We start from the raw sequence: 18,023 nt of genomic DNA on the forward strand, positions 1-18,023 counted from the left end.
CCCAGTAGTTTTTGAGCAAGGTGTTGTTCAGTTTCCATGTGTTTAATTTTTTTCCTTGCTTTTTCTGTTGTTGATTTCTACTTTTATTGCTTTATGGTCATAAAAGATGTTTTGTAATATTTTGATGCTGTGGATTTCATTAAGGTTTGCTTTATGGCCTAATATGTGGTCTATTCTGGAGAATGTTCCATGTGCACAGGAAAAGAAAGTATACTTGACTGCTGTTGGGTGCAGTGTTCAGTGTATGTTTATGAGAGCAAGTTGGTCGATTGTAGCATTTAGCTCTTCCATATCTTTGTTTAGATTCTTTTTGGATGTTCTGTTCTTCACTGAAAGTGGTGTGTTGAAGTCTCCTACTACTATTGTGGAGCTGCTATCTTTCTTTTCAGTGCTGTTAGACTTTCTTTTATGTATTTTGGAGATCTGTCTTTGGGTGTGTAAATATTTATTACAGTTATGTCCTCCTGGTGTATTGACATTTTTATATAGTGTCCTTTCTTTTCCTTCGTAGTGGATTTTACTTTAAGTCTATTTTGTCAGAGATTAATATTGCTACTCCTGCTCTTTTTTGAGTGTTGTTTACTTGATATATTTTTTCCCATCCTTTGAGTTTTAGTTTGTTTGTGTCTTTAAGTCTAAGATGTGTCTCTTGTAGGCAACTTACAGACAGATCATGTTTTTTTATCTCATCTACCTCTCTCTGTCTCTTTATTGGTGCATTTAGTTGATCTACATTCAGTGTAATTATTGACAGGTATGAGTTTAGTGCTGTCATTTTGATGTCTTTTTTGTATGTTGTTCACAGTTTCTTTTTCCACTTAATTTTCTGTGCTGAGTCCTTTTTCTTTCTGTATTTCCTTTTCATCTTTTTCATTGTTGTTTGTTTTGTGTTTGCTGAGTCTTCATATTTTTCTAGTTTTTTATTTTGACTTGTAGGATTGTTAGTTTCCTTTGTGGTTACCTTAATATTCACCTCTATTTTTCTAAGTTTATACCAGTCTTTTATTTCTTTATATCACCTTGAATTCCTCTGCATATGAAAAATCTATGTTGATATTTTTTAAGTCTCTTGTTTTTGTTTTTTTTTTAATGTTGTCATCTTTTACATATTGATATCTGTTTCCCTATTTTCAGTGTTTTAGCTTTGATTTACTTCTGTGACTTCCCTATCTGGTTTGATATCTGGTTGCTCTGTCCTGTGTTCTAGTCATGGGTTGTTATCTGATGCTACTGATTTTCTAACTGGAGGACTCCCTTTAGTATTTCTTGTAATTTTGGTTTGGTCTTTGCAAATTCCCTAAACTTCTTTTATCTGGAAGTGTCCTAATTTCGCCATCATATTTGAGAGACAGTTTTACTGGATATATACTTCTTCGCTGATGCTGGGTATATAATTCTTGGCTGGCAGTTTTTTTCCTTCAAGCCTTTATATATGTCATCCCATTGCCTTCTTGCCTGCATGGTTTCTGCTGAGTAGTCTGAGCGTCTTCTTATTGACTCTCCTTTGTAGGTGACTTTTTGTTTATCCCTAGCTGTGCTTAAAATTGTCTCTTTATCTTTGGTTTTGGCAAGTTTGATTATAGTATGTCTTGGTGACTTTCTTTTGGGATCTGCCTTATGTGGGGTTCGATGAGCATCTTGGATAGATATCTTCTCATCTTTCATGAGATCCAGGAAGTTTTCTGCCAACATATTTTCAACAATTCTGTCTGTTTTTTTTCTGTTATCCCCCTTGTTCTGTTACTTCAATCACTCGTAGGTTATTCCTCTTGATAGAGTCCCACATAATTCTTAGGGGTTCTTCATTTTTTTTAATCCTTTTACCTGATTTTTCCTCAAATAAGTTGGCGTCAAGTGCTTTATCTTCAATCTCACTAATTCTGACTTCCATTGTCTTAATTCTGCTCCTATGACTTTCTATTGAGTTGTCTAACTCTGAAATTTTATTGTTAATCTTCTGGATTTCTGATTGCTGTCTCTCTATGCATTCTTGCAGCCTGTTGAATTTATCATCATGTTCTCTAATCTTTTTAATTTCCTCTATTGCGTGTTCTGTATTTTGATTAATTTCCTTCCTGATTTCTTGAAGAGTTCTGTATATTAGTCTTTTGAATTTTGCCTCAGTAGTTCCAAGAAACTTTCCTCCTCTGGAAAATTTCTAGATTCTTTATTTTGGGAGCTTGCTGAAGCCATCACGGATTGCTTCTTTATGTGATTTGATATTGACTGTTGTCTTCAAGCCATCAACAAGTTATTATATTTACGTTTGCTTACTGTGTCCTAGCTTCTTGTTTTGTTTTGATATGCCCAGATAGGCTGCTCGTGTGAGCTAGTTTGATTATTGGCACCTTTGAAGCTCTAATGTCCTGTCACCAGAGGGTTAGATCTGTTACTAGGTATGTGAGCTCATGAGTCCACCCAGTCCTCCTGTATGGATTCAGCTCAGGTGACCAGGTAGATAGCCACCAAGTGTGTGGTGTAGGCATTCACAGCCTTAGACAGGCATGGGTGGTTGGTATATGGCTGCAGCAGGGGGACACACTTTGAGCAAGGCAGGGGGCTGAAGGTTGCCCCTGAGTGTCCAGGAGGAAGGCATGTCCCTGTTCCCTAGAGCATGTAGGTGAGTGTGTTTTGTAGCCAGACTATGAGCACCTAATGCTGTTGGCTGCAAGGACTAGTGGACACCTCTTATTCATTGGCCCCTCTCACAGGTGGCTAGGTGGTATGGGTGGAGCCACCAGTCCTCAGACCTCTATGGGTAGGTGAAGACCCTGCTTAATTTGCAGAGCAGTGTCATATGTCAGGAACCTGCCACTTCACAGCTGAAACAGTTGAAGTTAGAGTTCAGGTATATACCCTGTTGTACTGTAGTAATGAGGGCCTATGCTGTTGAGATGTGCCCACACAAGTCTCTGCAGGGGAAAAGGCACTCAAAGTCTGTGAATCCCTTATGCCTGTGCCTAGGCAAAGGAGCTGTGCCTACCCTGGGTTCCTGGCTTAGGGGAGCCAGTGGGTTTTTTTCCCCCATTTGTTAATTTGTTCACTCTCCATGGCAGGAAGAATGGCTCCGGGCATATGATGGATCCTACTTCCAGCCCAGGGGACTAGGCAATTGCTGAAGTTGGTCTGGGACCAAGTGCAGAGCAGGGAGCAGGGAGGGAAATGGGAGAGAAGTTTTTCCCTAAGGGAGGTGTTTTTGATCTGTGCAGTAAGCCATACGCAAGTACTTTTTTTTCGTGGAGGGCTGCTTCTCACTGGTTCTGGGTGGCGGTGTAGACTCTGTGGTGCTGGGTCTCTCCCAGTGGGGAAAATGCACTTCCTGAGCAGGCTGCTTGCCTGCCTCACTGCTCACCCCCGAGCTGATCAGGTCTGAAGGGCTCAGGCTCTCGCTGTGTCAGGTATGGCAACTCCTCACTGCTTCTGAACCGTCTCAGCCTCCCCCCAACACTCAGTCTGGTTCTTCAACTCTGCCTTTGATTTTCAGGGCTCCCAGATTGCCATATATAATCGAATCACTTGTTTTTTCGGGTCTTTGTTGTAAGAGGCTCAACCGGAAGTGTCTGACTACTCCAACATCTTGGACCCCCTCTGGCATTGAGTTTTTTAAGGACTTAAATAGAGAGCTCCTAGGTGGCACAGATGGTTTAGCACTGGTCTACTAACCAAATGGTTGGCAGCTTAAATCCACTCAAAGACTTCTAGGAAGTAAGACCTGGCGATTTGTTTTCAAAAGGTCACAACCTTGAAAACTCTGGTAAGCAGTTCTACTCTGCACCCTTGGGGCTACCATGAGTCAGAATTGACTTAATGGCAATGAACAAAAACAACAAAAGAATCAAATAGTCAGGTATAGATTTAGGTATTGGTTTCTCTGTAGAGGCTGTGTTACAGGAGAGTAATACTAGATGTAGTGAGACCAATTACAAATCAATTATTAAAATCCAGGCAAGAGATGACTGAGACCTAAACTGTGTCTGTGGTTGCAGTGATGAAGAGATGGAACAGATTAAAAAGCACTTAGAAAATAAAACTAGCCTTGTTCCTGGACATGAGGACATCATCCTGAGTTCCAAACAGCTCAAGGAGATTATTTGTTTGCCTGTTGTCTTAAACACAGGTGCTAATCCTACTAGTGCTGAAAAAGAACTGAAAGTGTGAGTTTTTACCCCTTCAAAATTTACAAAGCATTCAGTTCAAGGGATATTCATTTCAAATTCTATGTTTAGGAAGTAGAGAGAATGACCAGGTGAGGTGTTAATCCCTTTTGAAAGTGTTTATCTTCTATTGAAATATGCTATAATAACATGAGTTAATTATTGAAGGATAGGACCTTAAGGCAAAACTTTAAGTGGATGAAACTTTGGGAAAGAACAAATGGTATAATAATCAAGGATTAAAATTCTTCATGCAATAATATAAATGGACATATGTGTACCTGAGAAAGGGACCAGCATGGTATTAATGTGGATTGTTGCAGTAGATAACGTGAAGACCTCAGGGCCGTGAGTGGTTGCTATCATGGAGATAGAAGAATTCATATGTGATACACAGTCACAAAGTATGGACATTGAGATACCAAGCAAGGACTTCATGGAAGAACAAGGACAGGAATATACCTGTTACATGAAATACATGAAATATAGGTAGAGGGTATGATTGCTTTGAGAATGTTCAGTATATGCCTAACACACTACTGAAAGTTTTACGTATGTAATCTTGTTTAATTTTCACATAAAATCTGCCAAGTAGATATTTTTATCCTTTTTTGGCAGATAGAAAACTGAGGATCAGGGAGATTGAAAAACTTGTCAAATTCCTCACTATATGTAAAGTAATGATTGAAGTTGCTTTGTCACATTCTAAAACTGTCTTTTCCAGAAAAGCACATTCCTTCCACCTATGAGATTCCTCAGTGCTTAGACAAGAAATTCCTGTCCCTAGAGTTTCCTCAAAACTGTTGCAGTCAAGGCTAACATTCAGTTTGGACTTAATGCATGTCAAACACTGCTAGTTTCACTACAGTGTCTCACCTAAGGGGCCCTGGTGGGGCAGTGGTTAAAGTGCTTGGCTGCTAACCAAAAGGTCGACGGTTTGAATGACCAGCCACTCCAAGGGAAAAAGATGTGGCAATCTGCTTCCATAAAGATCACAGTCTTGGAAACCCTGTGGGGTAGTTCTACTGTGTCATATAGGGTTGCTATGAATCGGAGTTGACTTGACGGCAATGGGTTTGGTTCTGGTTTAAGGAGAAGACATAAGCAAAATTCATGAAAATTCAGTGTTTTTAATCAGTCCATTCAACCAGTATTTATTGATACCCTTCTTTGTGCCAGGTACTATACTAGGGGTTTGGGATACATCAGATAAAAAGTGTTCCTCTTTCAGAGCTTACATTCTAGTGTATTGGAATATAAGGAAAAAAGACGGACAATAAATAATAAATGTAATAAAAGCAAATAAATAATATAGTATAAAGTGGTAAGTGCTATGGAAAAAAAAAGAGCAAAATAGCAGCACAAGTGCTGGAATGGTAGGCAGCGGTTATATAGTTACATAGTACTTTCATGGTAGCCTCATCTAGAAGTGACATTTGTGCTAAGAAATACAGAATGTGAGAGACAATCCAAGGTGATACGTTAGCAAAGACCTCTAGTCTAGGGCAGGAGCTGGTCTGGATTATTCAATGGGCAGCAAAGAGGTCAGTGTGGTTGTGGTCGGAATGAGGAGTATTTTGAGGGGTATTGAGGGGAAGACAGGCCATGTGAGATATGTTTCTAATTTCCTTTGAGTGAAATGGAAAGCCTTTTCAGGACTTTGAACAGAAGAATGACATGTTCAGATTTCATATTTTATGTCAAAGGGTCCTGACAAGTATTTTGGAAAATACTCAGGAAACCAAATCAGCAGTTCCCAAGGCAAATGCAGAAGCACACAGTAGGCACTCAATAAATGTGTGTGAAATATAATTTCATTTGGGGATCCTGTGTTGGTGTTCCAGGCTATGACATCAGGTTTATACTTCCAGCATGTATAAAATTGGTTACTTCACTCTGCTAACAAGATTTATACCTACAGCCATAAAGCAGTCAAGGACCTCTAGGTTGGCATTAGCTATGAACCTAATAAAAGTGAATCATGACAGTTTTGTATCAAAGTAAATTTACACATAGATAATGTGCTCACAATATGTAAAATTCTTAGTGAAGTGTCCCTTAAAATTAAACTGTGATAAATAGTTAAAATAATAAAGAAAATATCTAGAAAGGTTAAATACATGGTAAGTCGACATTAACAAAATTTTAATTTTGTTACCAAGCAAAATTTTGTTTTACCTGAACAAAAGTGTTTATTAGAAATTCATTCAAGTAGAATCTGATTAAATTATTAAATTCAAAAGCTTATCAGATACAAAAATGTTTAAGTAAGAAAAAAAAAAATCCTGTACAAATCCCATAAGACATCTCAGGTGTTTATTCTAATAGTAGCCATAAAAGCAAAAGATAAATCATAGCTTCAAGATGCAAATTTATACTAAATCTTCAATAGCACTTTAAGTGTCAGTCTATCAATTCATTCTCTTTATTAGATAGATAGGTACATAGAGATAGATGATAGATATAGACATAGACATAGATATATACAGACAAGGAACTCTATATATGGTGGACAAAGGGTTAAGTGCTTGGCTGCTAACCAAAAGTTTGGCAATTCAGACTTACCCAACAGCTCCAAGGGAGAATGACCTGGTGATCTGCTTCCATAAAGATTACAGCCAAGAAAACCTTATGGGGAAGTTCTGTTCTGTCTCATGGGGTAGCTATGAGTTGAAATCTACTCTGTCCTATAGGGTCGCTATGAGTCAGAGTTGACTCGATGGCAACGAGTTTGCTTTTCTTTTAAATCTATATATATAGAGAGAGATCACTTTGATTGACTTTTACAACAAACCCCAAATGCAAAATAAATATCTAAATGTACATGTGTGTATATGTGTGTGTAAACAAGTGATCCAATAAAGATAATACCCTGCACAAATATGTTTGTCTCCAAGAAGTCAAAGATGAGGTAGAGAGGACTGTAACATAATAAGAAAAACAGACTTTTCTTCCATTGAGGAACTACATCCATCCCATTACATACTTATTCTTTTCAGCACATTTGGTTTGGGTAAGAATCATCTCTGCTTACCTCACATCCCAGAGTAGTCATATGACCCAGGTCACACCAATCAGAGTAATTCAATCCCTAGTCAGGTCAACTGATTTTGAATTTTTACATAATTAAAGACAGTCAGCCAAGTTACTCCATAGAAATCTGGGAGAGCTCTTGAGAAAGACTATCTTTCTTTCTCTGGAATTGTAGCCACCTTGCTACCACATAAAGACAACCCATCTTAGGATAAAATCACGTAGAAGCAAGTAAATGAGTAAAAGGAAAGAGAGAATAAGAAAAGAAAGAACAAACTAGAGAGAGAGAGAGAGAATGAGAGAGAGTAACCAAGGGAACTAGGGTTCACAAAAGCTTGATGTCATCAGCTAAAACTTCGGATCTAGCTTTGCCTAACTGCCACCAACAGGACTGATTTACCACTTGTGAGAGACAGTCTTGAGCTGGGTTTCTTTTATTTGCAAAGATAATAGTCCTGACCAATGCAGAAATGGTTTACTTTGTCTTATGCTATGAGACATCAGTTTCGAAAGCTATAGAAGAGAAAATAAAAACAAAGCTCTGTCTGCTATAATAAAATAAAACCATCAATGAAATTCAAAGATTACACTTTTAGCACAGAGGTAGGATCCCATTTGGTGGAAGTGTAAGCAAGTTGGGAAGTCAAATCTAAGTGCAAAGAACAAAGAATAATCTGATGCAAAATCACTGGGAAATTTCACATGAAAAGCAGGCAAACATAATAACTAAAATTATTTCAGTTTGGAGTTTTGGAAATCAAGAATCATTTTAAAATACCATTGCATAATTAAAATCACTTAAAAATGACAGTTAAGCCTCATGATTTGTTCTTTGACATGCTTTTAACATAACTTTTTAGGCTGTGATTGAACAGGAACTTTCAGTGTAGGAGGAGAATTTTAATATAGAACCAAATTGACCAGTTAGTATTTGAATAGTGCTCAGTATGGATAATCAGATATAAAAGTGAAATTGCAAGTACTAAGGATCGTGCATGCCATGCATATCTTTATTTCACACATTAATACATAGAAAAGAAAACCTTTATTGAGGCAAATACACTTCTCAAAGTGATTTCTATTTCTTCCTCCTCATAGAGGAAGCAATAGTGGCTCATTAACTACCACTTCAGAATTCATTCCCTAGGTATGCTTCTCTGTCAGTTTCTCAGGAGCTTTACTACATTCAACTTTCACTGGCTCCACTAAAGAATTTAGAATTCATGCAGGACCAAGAATGAGATTTAGAGTTTCTTCATAAATAATCCATTTTCCACTTCTTATTATATTTCACAGCAGATGTACAATTGTTTCAGGGAAGCAAATCATAGCTTTAGAAACTAATTTAAACCAAAAAAGGAGTCATGGATTAACAGTGGTCATATTATGTAATTAGAATCAAAAGGTGACACTTTTTTCAAAGACTTCCACCCTCGTTATAAAGTACTTAAAACTCCAATTATCAAAAATCTTGTGAAGAAACTGACATTGAAATAGTATTCGTAGCTATAATGAATTCTCCAATCATGGAGCTACTGCATACTTTTTTCTTTTTTGTAATTTCCTTTTAAATACAGCCTAAAAGAAAGACAACATTTAGTCTGGCTACAGGTTGCTCAGAACTAGCTAGAAACCATGAAAAACAAGGTAGACTAAAAGACCCATGCTATAAAGGGTTATAAAGAAATTAGGCCTCTCAGGGAAAGAATAAAATGGAAAATACTAACAGCTGAATCAATAATGTACTTTCAATTTTTTTTAAGACAAATTGTAAAATCCCAGGAAATCTAGAATATTTTGCACATTATTTCAATTTTTTTTTTAATTCTTCATCTAGTTTGACAAAATATGAGTTTGAGTTACATGTGGAAGAAAGATGTGGCAGTCTTTTTCTGTAAAGATTGCGGCCTTGGAAACCCAATGTGGCAGTTGTACTCTGTCCTACAGTGTCATTACGAGTCGGAATTAACTCGATGGCAACAGGTTTATACGAGTTCATTTATTTTTTCTTGGCCATAACTAGTCCATTATTAATTGTAAAGGAGCAGTGAGATGAACAAATCAGATGGAAAAAAAAGCCAGAAATCTAGCTTAGCCAACAACTAAAAACTGAGAATCAAATGCACCTTTCCATCTATGAGGTCATGTACTTGATGGCATCATGTTCAATGTAGTAGAGAAAAGTGTATTAACAAAAATATTGCAATCTTGCAAAACATTTCTGATATATTATTAATGCCATGTATGATAGAAGCATGCCTTTAAATAGCACCTAATTTGATGAATTTCAATTAATAGGATGCTATTTTAGAAGATTTTAATTTAAAGCTTTGAAAGCATTAAATAAGTAATAAATAAAAATTGGCAGATGGTAAGTAAAACATTTTTCCCTCTACTTATTTAAATAGAGTAAAGGAAAAGAGGAAATAGTAAGAAGGAAAAAAAAAAAAAAAAAAAAGACAAGGCTAAATTATAGGTAAGTAATGCAATTAACAGAGCCCTGATGGTGCAGTGGTTAAGAGCTGTGGCTGCTAACCAAAAGGTCAGCAATTTGAATCCACCACCTGCTCTTTGGAAACCCTATGGTGGGGTTCTATTCTGTCTTATAGGGTCACTATGAGTTGGAATTGACTTGAAGACAACAGGTTTGGTTTTTGTTTAATGCAATTAACAACTAAAAGGCAAAAATGAAAAACAAAGAGTCAGCTCCAAAGATGCCCCATAAAAGCATAAATTGCATAATATTTAAATTTTTCAGGATAAAAAATTAATTAAAATCTACACCCATTTATGATACACAATGTAAATGAAGAATAGTAGGATATATTATGATATGATACAGAGATTTTATGTCAAACAAGTAGATAATAACATAGAGTAAAAGCATGAGAGTTATTAAAACAAAAACAAAGAAAGTAAGTAAAAACAAATTGAGAGAAACACCTAATTGCAAAGTAATGTGCTTAGAGTCCTAAATAATACCATAAGAACACAAAACTAAGAGCTATAACATTTGGAAGAAAAATCAAATGTTATTTGTGTATCATTTCACTTAAAAATCCCTCCAAAATAAATACTATCATATCTACAAATAAGTTTTAGTAATATGACCAGTTTCAAAACACGTTTGAAATTCTGTAGCTATTATAAATTACAACTTCTTCTTAAAAAACTTAACAATGATGGAAAAGAATGCAAATAATGAATATGCTAAGTTTTGGCTAGTATATAAAGAGACTGGGACTGTCAGATTGATTTGATTGAGAATGTCAATGATTAAAATTTTTTAATATAATTTGGAAATTTTTAATGAAAGTCATAGAAGCTGTGCTTATTTTTTGACCCATCAATTATCTCTTCAGAGTCTGGATATTTTGCTGAGGAAAAAAATTAGAAATATTTACAAAAATGAGCATATAAATTGTATAATACATAACTCTCGCATACTAACCATGTAAAATATGTTGAACACCCACTCCAAAAGAGAGGTGTGGTTAAATAAACTATGTTATAGCCATATGATGAAATATTGTGCAGTCACTAAGATCATGTTGTATCAATTACTTATTTTGAACACTAACAGATTAAGTTAAAAAAAATTACCATCTCAAAAGATGTAGAAAAGCTCTTTGTCAAAAATTTACATTCATTTATGATTAAAAAAAAAAAAAAAACTCTTAGCAAACTAAGAATTGAAGGGAACTTCTTCATCCTAATAAAGTATCAAAAGGAAAAAAAAAAATATTTTACAAAGATTTATGCATGACCAAAAACTAAACCAAAGCTAAAGGAAGATATTATTTGCTATTTATGTAACATACTCAAATGATAGTCATTTCTATCTTTAAAAGGAGTGTAAAATGCCAGAAACCCAATTAAAAAATGTACTAGGGGCAATAGAACATGCAGTATTTTTCGCAAATAACATGCATCTTCTACATGTTTGTCAACGGCGCCCTCCCCCAGGGAGGTATTTTTGTAAGTGCACGATGCTAATTTCTTACAGCACATGTGAAAATAAATTGGCATAGTGAAGCTTATGAAAATACCTGGAGGAGGGAGGGCGTGGTCGACAAACAAATGTAGAAGGTGTGCATTATCTGTGTAAAAATACCGTATATAATATGTTACCTTTTGTGTAAGAGAGAGGTAAGATAAAGATAAGAATGTGTGTGTGCGTATGTTTACATGCATACATATGTATATGTATAAGTGTATGTATGTGCATAAATACATATTTTGGTTTCCTAGGGCTGGCATAAGAAAATACCACAAAGTTGGTGGCTTTAAAGAACAGAAATTTATTTTCTCCCAGTCCAGGAAGCTATAAGTCTGCATTCAGGAATTGGCAGTGCTATGTTCCTCTGCCCCTTGTCTCTCTCGGCTTCTAAGCCGCAGGCATTTCTTGATATTCCTTGGCTTGTAGACAGATTTTCTCATGCTATCTTCCCCCGTGTGTGACTCTATTTTTTCTATGTCTGTCCTTCTCTTTTATAAGATGCCACTCAGAAAATATTAGAATTAGGACCCACTGTACTCCAGTAGCACTTCTTTAACTTAACTGAAAACATCTACAAATAAAAACCCTATTTCTCCAAACATGATCACATTCACCAGTTCAGAAATTAGGACTTCAACATATATTTTGAGGGGGCACATACTCAATCCATAAAAATATATATAAACATATATGTACATATAATCTCAAACTATGCTGTATGTGGTGGTTAATTTTATGTCTCAACTGGACTAGCCTATGGTGCTCATTTGTTTTGTCAAACACTAGTCTAGATGCTGTAGTAGTAGTAGTAGTAGCATTAGTAGTAGTAATTGTTGTTGTTGTTAGTTGCCCTTGAGTCAACTCCAACTCATGACAGCGTTATGCATAACAGAATGAATCGTTGCCCGGTCCTGTACCGTCTTCATGATCATTGGTATGTTTGAGTCCATTTTTGTGGCTATTGTGTCAATCCATCTCATCGAAGCCTTCCCTCATTTTCACTGACCCTCTGCTTTACCAGACATGATGTACTTTTCTAGCAATTGGTGTCTCCTAATGACATATCCAAAGTAAGCAATCAGAAGTCTTGCCATTCTTGCTTCTTAGAAGCATCCGGCTTATATTTCTTTTGAGACTGATTTGCTCATTCTTCTGGCAGTCCACAGTATATACAGGATTGCTATGAGTTGGAATCTATTTACTTTGGATTTATTCTGGCTACAGACTATAAATAGACATGTTGCTATAGCCCTTTGGCTCTTCTCATCCCCTGACCAATTGGTTTAAGGACAAAAGACTACGTGAATATTTATTCCATCACCTGACCTACAGATTTTAGTACACAAACTGAGAGACTCACCAACCTGCCCCCTGGCTACATATTTTGTACTTGTCCACCCCCACAAATGTATGAGCAAATTTCTTAAAATCTTTCTATTTCCCTCTCTCTCTCTCGTGTGTACACACACACACACACATACACACACACACATATATAAAACCAAACCCATTGCTGTCAAGTTGATTCCTACTCATAGTGACCCTATAAAACAGAGTAAAACTGCTCCATAGGGTTTCCAAGCCTGTAATCTTTACAGAAGCAGACTGCCACATCCTTCTTCTGCGGAGCAGCTGGTGGGTTTGAACCACCGACCTTTCGATTATCGGTCAAGAGCTTAACCACTGGGCCACCAGAGCCTCTTTATTGTAGTACAAATATATATAACAAAACATCTGTCACTTCAGAATTTTTTACATGTATAATTCAGTGACATTAATTATATTAATCATGTTGTGCAACCATCACCACTACCCATTTCCAAATATTTTTTTATCACCCTTAACAGAAACTCAATGACCCTTAAACAATGATTCCTCTTTTTCTCCCCTGTCCCATCCCTGGTAACTGTTAAAACTTTAGTATCTATACAGAGATGACCCTTGAAGACATTATGCTAAGTGAAATAAATCTGTCACAAAAGGACAAATATTGTATCATGCCACCTATATGAAATATCTAGAATTTGTAAGTGTGTAGAGACCAAAGTTTATTTGGGCTATTTTTAAAATAATCAGATGTGTGAAAATTTTGAGTTTGGTGCCAGATGTGCTTTCTGAGCTATAGAACCCAGCCTGTTATTAAGAAATAATCAACTTGGGGCCAATACACAGAGACCTCCTTTGGCTCATTTATCTAGCATGTAGTGGCTCATGGAAGATTCATTAAAGACTTGAATAAAAAAGAATGAGAAAAAAAAAAAAAAAAGGACCGATGCAGTATCCTGATGGATGACAACATTTAAAGGCCTTATATAGGCAGAAAGCCTCCAAGTTGACTGAAAAGTAGTGTTGATAAATTAGGTAGAGACTTAGGAAAGAATATCATCATGAGATCTTAGGGTTTTAAAAGAAAATAATAAACATTGCCAAATGTTACAGGGAGAGATAGTTTAAAAAAAAAAAAAAAAAAAAGTAACAGAAAACGCTGAAATGGTCTTTGAATTTAGCAACTAGAAATCACTGGTGACATTGATGAGAGCTCGTCTACCAGAGTAGTGAAGTCAACTATCTGACTACAGATGGTACAAAATCATTAGGAATGAGGGCATAGAGGACTTGCTACTCTTACAGGTGGTTGTGAGAGGAATTATGAGATTAAGTGGTAGCACTTTCTGTATCTTGGGGCAGAGAGGCCAATTAAAATGGTCTTCAGAGAGAGCAAATCAGGAGCTGGGATAAGGCAACTGAAGTACAGAGGAAGAAGGTAAGCGGCTAGAATAAAGGCTGAAAAAAGAAATAGAAGTGAAGAAAACTACTTGCAAAGTGGAAATAAAAAAGCAATGGCTGGCCAAGGATTCCTTATTTTTCTTTCTCCTTAGAAATCAGTGTGTGTCTTAGGTTCCTACTAATGCTGTAACAGAAATAGCACAAGTAGGTGGTCAAAAGTCAAAATCCGGGTCTCAGCCATGGTGATTATTTCCTTATGGGTATTTCAGGGTGTTCTTTGGTTCCTTGGCTTATAGACAATCCTCACATGACATTTGTTTCCTCTGTCTCACTCCCCCCTCCTCTGTTTCTAATCTGTTCTTGTTTATAACTCAGAAGTGATTAGATTTATAACCCATCCTACTCAGGCATGATCTAATTAACAAAACAAAGAAAACTCTCTTTCCAAATATATGACATCCACAGGTACAAGGACTAGGAATCCAATACACATTTCAGAGGGATACAGTTCAATCCATAACAGTATGCAAATAGGCTTTGGGGTTAATCTGTCTGCCAGGACATCTACACACATTCCATGTACAGTAGGTTTTATATTTCAAATACATGTATTACCAATAACCAGTTACAAATTATATACTAAGCTATGATTCATGTACTATAAATATAGTAATAATAATACATTTCAGGTCTCTCTCCTATGCACATACAACTAGTATTTAGTCAAATAGAGATATTTCCAAAGTGCTGATAGAAATGTGAACTTGTCTAAAACACATCTTTTATTTACTCACGTGTTTACAAAATTATTTATAGCTACACATTTTTCTCTTCTCTCTGCAGATGATAAAAAGGAAGAAACCAAACAGATGAAGTAGACAATCCAACACAAGAGGTAATCTTCTGATCGGAGAAATCGGTTCTGGAGAGAAAGTAATAAAGCACTCTTTCTAATGCTCATGTTTTATATTTTGTGGACATAAATAGCTTTTATAGAAATGTATCTACATAATAATTAGTGTAGTTCTCTAATTGGCATAAAAAATCTGAAATGATTTACTACAAATTCTAACACAGGCACATGATAAAAGCATTTCATTGTTATTTATATAATCAGTCTAGTCATCAGTTTTCAATTACTTATGAAAGAATAATGATATTATATTCTTCTCAGGTTTTAACTCATTTTTTCTGAAAAAACAGATTAATTTATTTTTACATTTAAAGGAAACAATTGAAGTATTTATTTAGTTCTGTGTTTGCACAAATGAAACAAAATACATTAAAATAGCTCCCTTGACTGTTAATGTGATTTTTAAATGCTTTACCATGTTTTATTGTAAAATAATTTTAGGTTTATAAAAAAGTTGTGAAGACAGTACTTAGAGTTTCTGTGTATCCTTCACCCAAACCAAAAAAAAAAAAAAAAAAAACAACAACAAAAAACACCTGATTCCGACTCATAGCGACCCTATAGGACAGAGTAGAAGAGCCCCATGGAGTTCCAAAGAGCTACTGGTGGGTTGGACCTGTCAACATTTTGGTTAGCTGCCGAGTTCCAAATCATTATGACACCCTTCACTCAGCTTCCCCTAATGTTAATAACGCACAAAACTAAGACATTAAGATTCTTCTCGGAGAAAACATCAAGTGGCTGATGATGCCCCTGCTAGGGGAGGGCCCAGGGATCCCGGAGGCCCTGGGGGCCCTAGAATGAGAGGTTGCAGCGACTTCTGTGGAGACTTCGCAAGGGCTCCAGAGGACTGGGGTGCTGCGTGTCCTAGGTCCCGGGAAGGAGGCTGCGAAGTTTGTGAAGTCAAGGCCAAGGAAGAGGAGTGGCTCCCCATCACCAAGTGGCCGCTTGGTCAAAAACATGAAAATCAAGTCCTTGGAAGAGATCTGTCTCTTCTCTCTGTCCATCAAACAATCTGACATCATTGTTTTTTCCTAAGGAGGCCCTCAAGGAAAAGGTTTTGAAAATTACGCCTGACTAAAAGCAGACTTGCTCTGGCTGGAGGACCAGGTTCAAGGCATTTGCCACCATCAGCGATTACATCAGCCTCCTCGGTCAGGCCTTGAAGTGCTCCAACGGCGTGGCCGCCCCTATCTGTGGGGCCATCATTCTGGCTAAGCTTTCCATCCTCGTCTTGCCTGGGCCACGCTACTGGGGGAACAGGATCGGCAAACCCTATACTTTTCCTTGCAAGGTGACCAGCCGCTGTGGCTTTGTGCTGGTGCACCTCATCTCTGCCCCCAGAGACACTGGCATTGTTTTGCCCCCATGCCCAAGAGGCTGCTGTTGATGGTCGGTATTGATAAATGCTATGCCTCAGACAGGGGCTGCACTGCCACCCTGAGCAACTTTGCCAAGGTCAATTCGATGCCATCTCCAAGACCCACAGCTATCTTATACTCCACCTCTGGAAAAAGATGCTGTTCACCAACTTGGCCTACCAGGAATTCACTGATCATTTTGTAAAGACTCACACCAGATTCTCTGTGGAAAGGACCCAGGCTTCAACTGTGGCCACCACATAGTGGTTTTAATACAAGAATAATAAAGTGAATTAATTAAGCCTGAAAACAAACAAACCCAACCAAAATATGAAGCCACGAAAATCAGTATAAGGCTATGAATTAAACTTCAGATTTTAAGATTTCATTAGTTTTTCCACTAATGTCTTTTTTCTATTCTAGAAAGATAGCTAGGATGCCATGTTGCATTTGATCATTCTGTCTCTTCAGTCTCTTCTAATCTGTGACAATTTCATAGTCTTTTCTTATTTTTTATGACCTTGACACAGTTGAGGAGTACTAGTCAACTATTTTGTAGCATGTCCCTCAGTGGGGGTTGGTCTGATGTTTCTAATGATTGGACTGAGGTTATGGATTATTGGTAAGAATATCACAGAGGTGAAGTACTCTTCTAATTGCATCATATCATGGATTACATACTATCAATATGATTTATTACTGATACTGTTAATGTTGATCACTTGTTTAAGGTCTGCCAGGTTTCTTCACTGTAAGAATACTATTTTTCTTTGCATGCTCTATACTTCAGAATCTTGTCATTAGGCCCAGCCCATATTCCAAAGATGGGAGGAATTAAGCCCCACTTCCTAAAGGGAGAACATCCTAGAATTTGTTGTTAGGTGCCATCAGTCACCCCAACTCATCGCAACCTCATGCATAAGGGAACAAAACTACTGCCTGGTCCTTTGTCATCCCTATAAACAGTTGTGGACCAGACTGTTATGATCCATAAGATTTTCATTGACTGATTTTCAGTAGTAGATCACCAGGTCTTTCTTCCTAGTCCATCTTAGTCTGGAAGCTCTGCTGAAACCTGTTCAGTATCACAGCAACATGCAGGCCTCTACTGATAGAGGGGTGGTGTCTGTGCATGGGGTGCATTGGTCAGGAGTTGAACCTGGTTCTCCTGCATGGAAGATGAGTATTCTACCACTGAACCACTGAGTCCCTGGGTGCGCAAACAGTTAAGGTGCTCAACTGCTAACTGAAAAGTTGGAGATTCGAGTTCACCCAGAGGCACATCTGAAGAAAAATTTTGCATTCTACTTCCAAAAAATCAGCCATTGAAAACTCTACGGAACACAGTCTACACTGGCACATACGGGGACAACATTAGTCTTAATCTACTAGACACCTGGTTTAAGAATTTACATGTTAAGATTATCACACTGATTAATACATGTTTTGAGGGAGATAGCTTCTGCTTAAATTCTTATTTCTGTATTATCTATAAACTTCTACTTACCAACAAGAAATGGGTCAAATGAAGAACTGAGGCAGAAGATAATATAGTGTAGTTATTATTTCAGAAGAAGCCTAAGTCAACAATCATCATTTAGTATATCATGAACTTAAAGCATCATTCATTTTTGCTAGAGAAATTGTTTTCTTTTAGGTACTGATTAGCTTAGGCATCATTTAATCATTTGATATATGTGAATAGAAGTGTTAAAATTTAAGTACACTGTGTATTTCTAATTTAATATTAGTCAGATATTTAATATCAGTCAGAATACATTCATATATTTGGCAAGTAAATTAACAACTCTGAACTACACCTGTGAAAATTATCT

General features: G+C 36.9%; 1 pseudogene; it reads left to right on the forward strand.

Moving 5' to 3' along the window:
• Window positions 1–3,996: 3,996 nt before the first annotated feature.
• On the forward strand, window positions 3,997–16,452 carry LOC101343904 (40S ribosomal protein S2 pseudogene; annotated as a pseudogene).
• The last annotated feature ends 1,571 nt before the right edge of the window (window positions 16,453–18,023 follow it).

The sequence above is a fragment of the Trichechus manatus genome, unplaced genomic scaffold (assembly GCF_000243295.1).
Source record: "Trichechus manatus latirostris isolate Lorelei unplaced genomic scaffold, TriManLat1.0 scaffold00171, whole genome shotgun sequence".
NCBI lineage: Eukaryota > Metazoa > Chordata > Mammalia > Sirenia > Trichechidae > Trichechus > Trichechus manatus.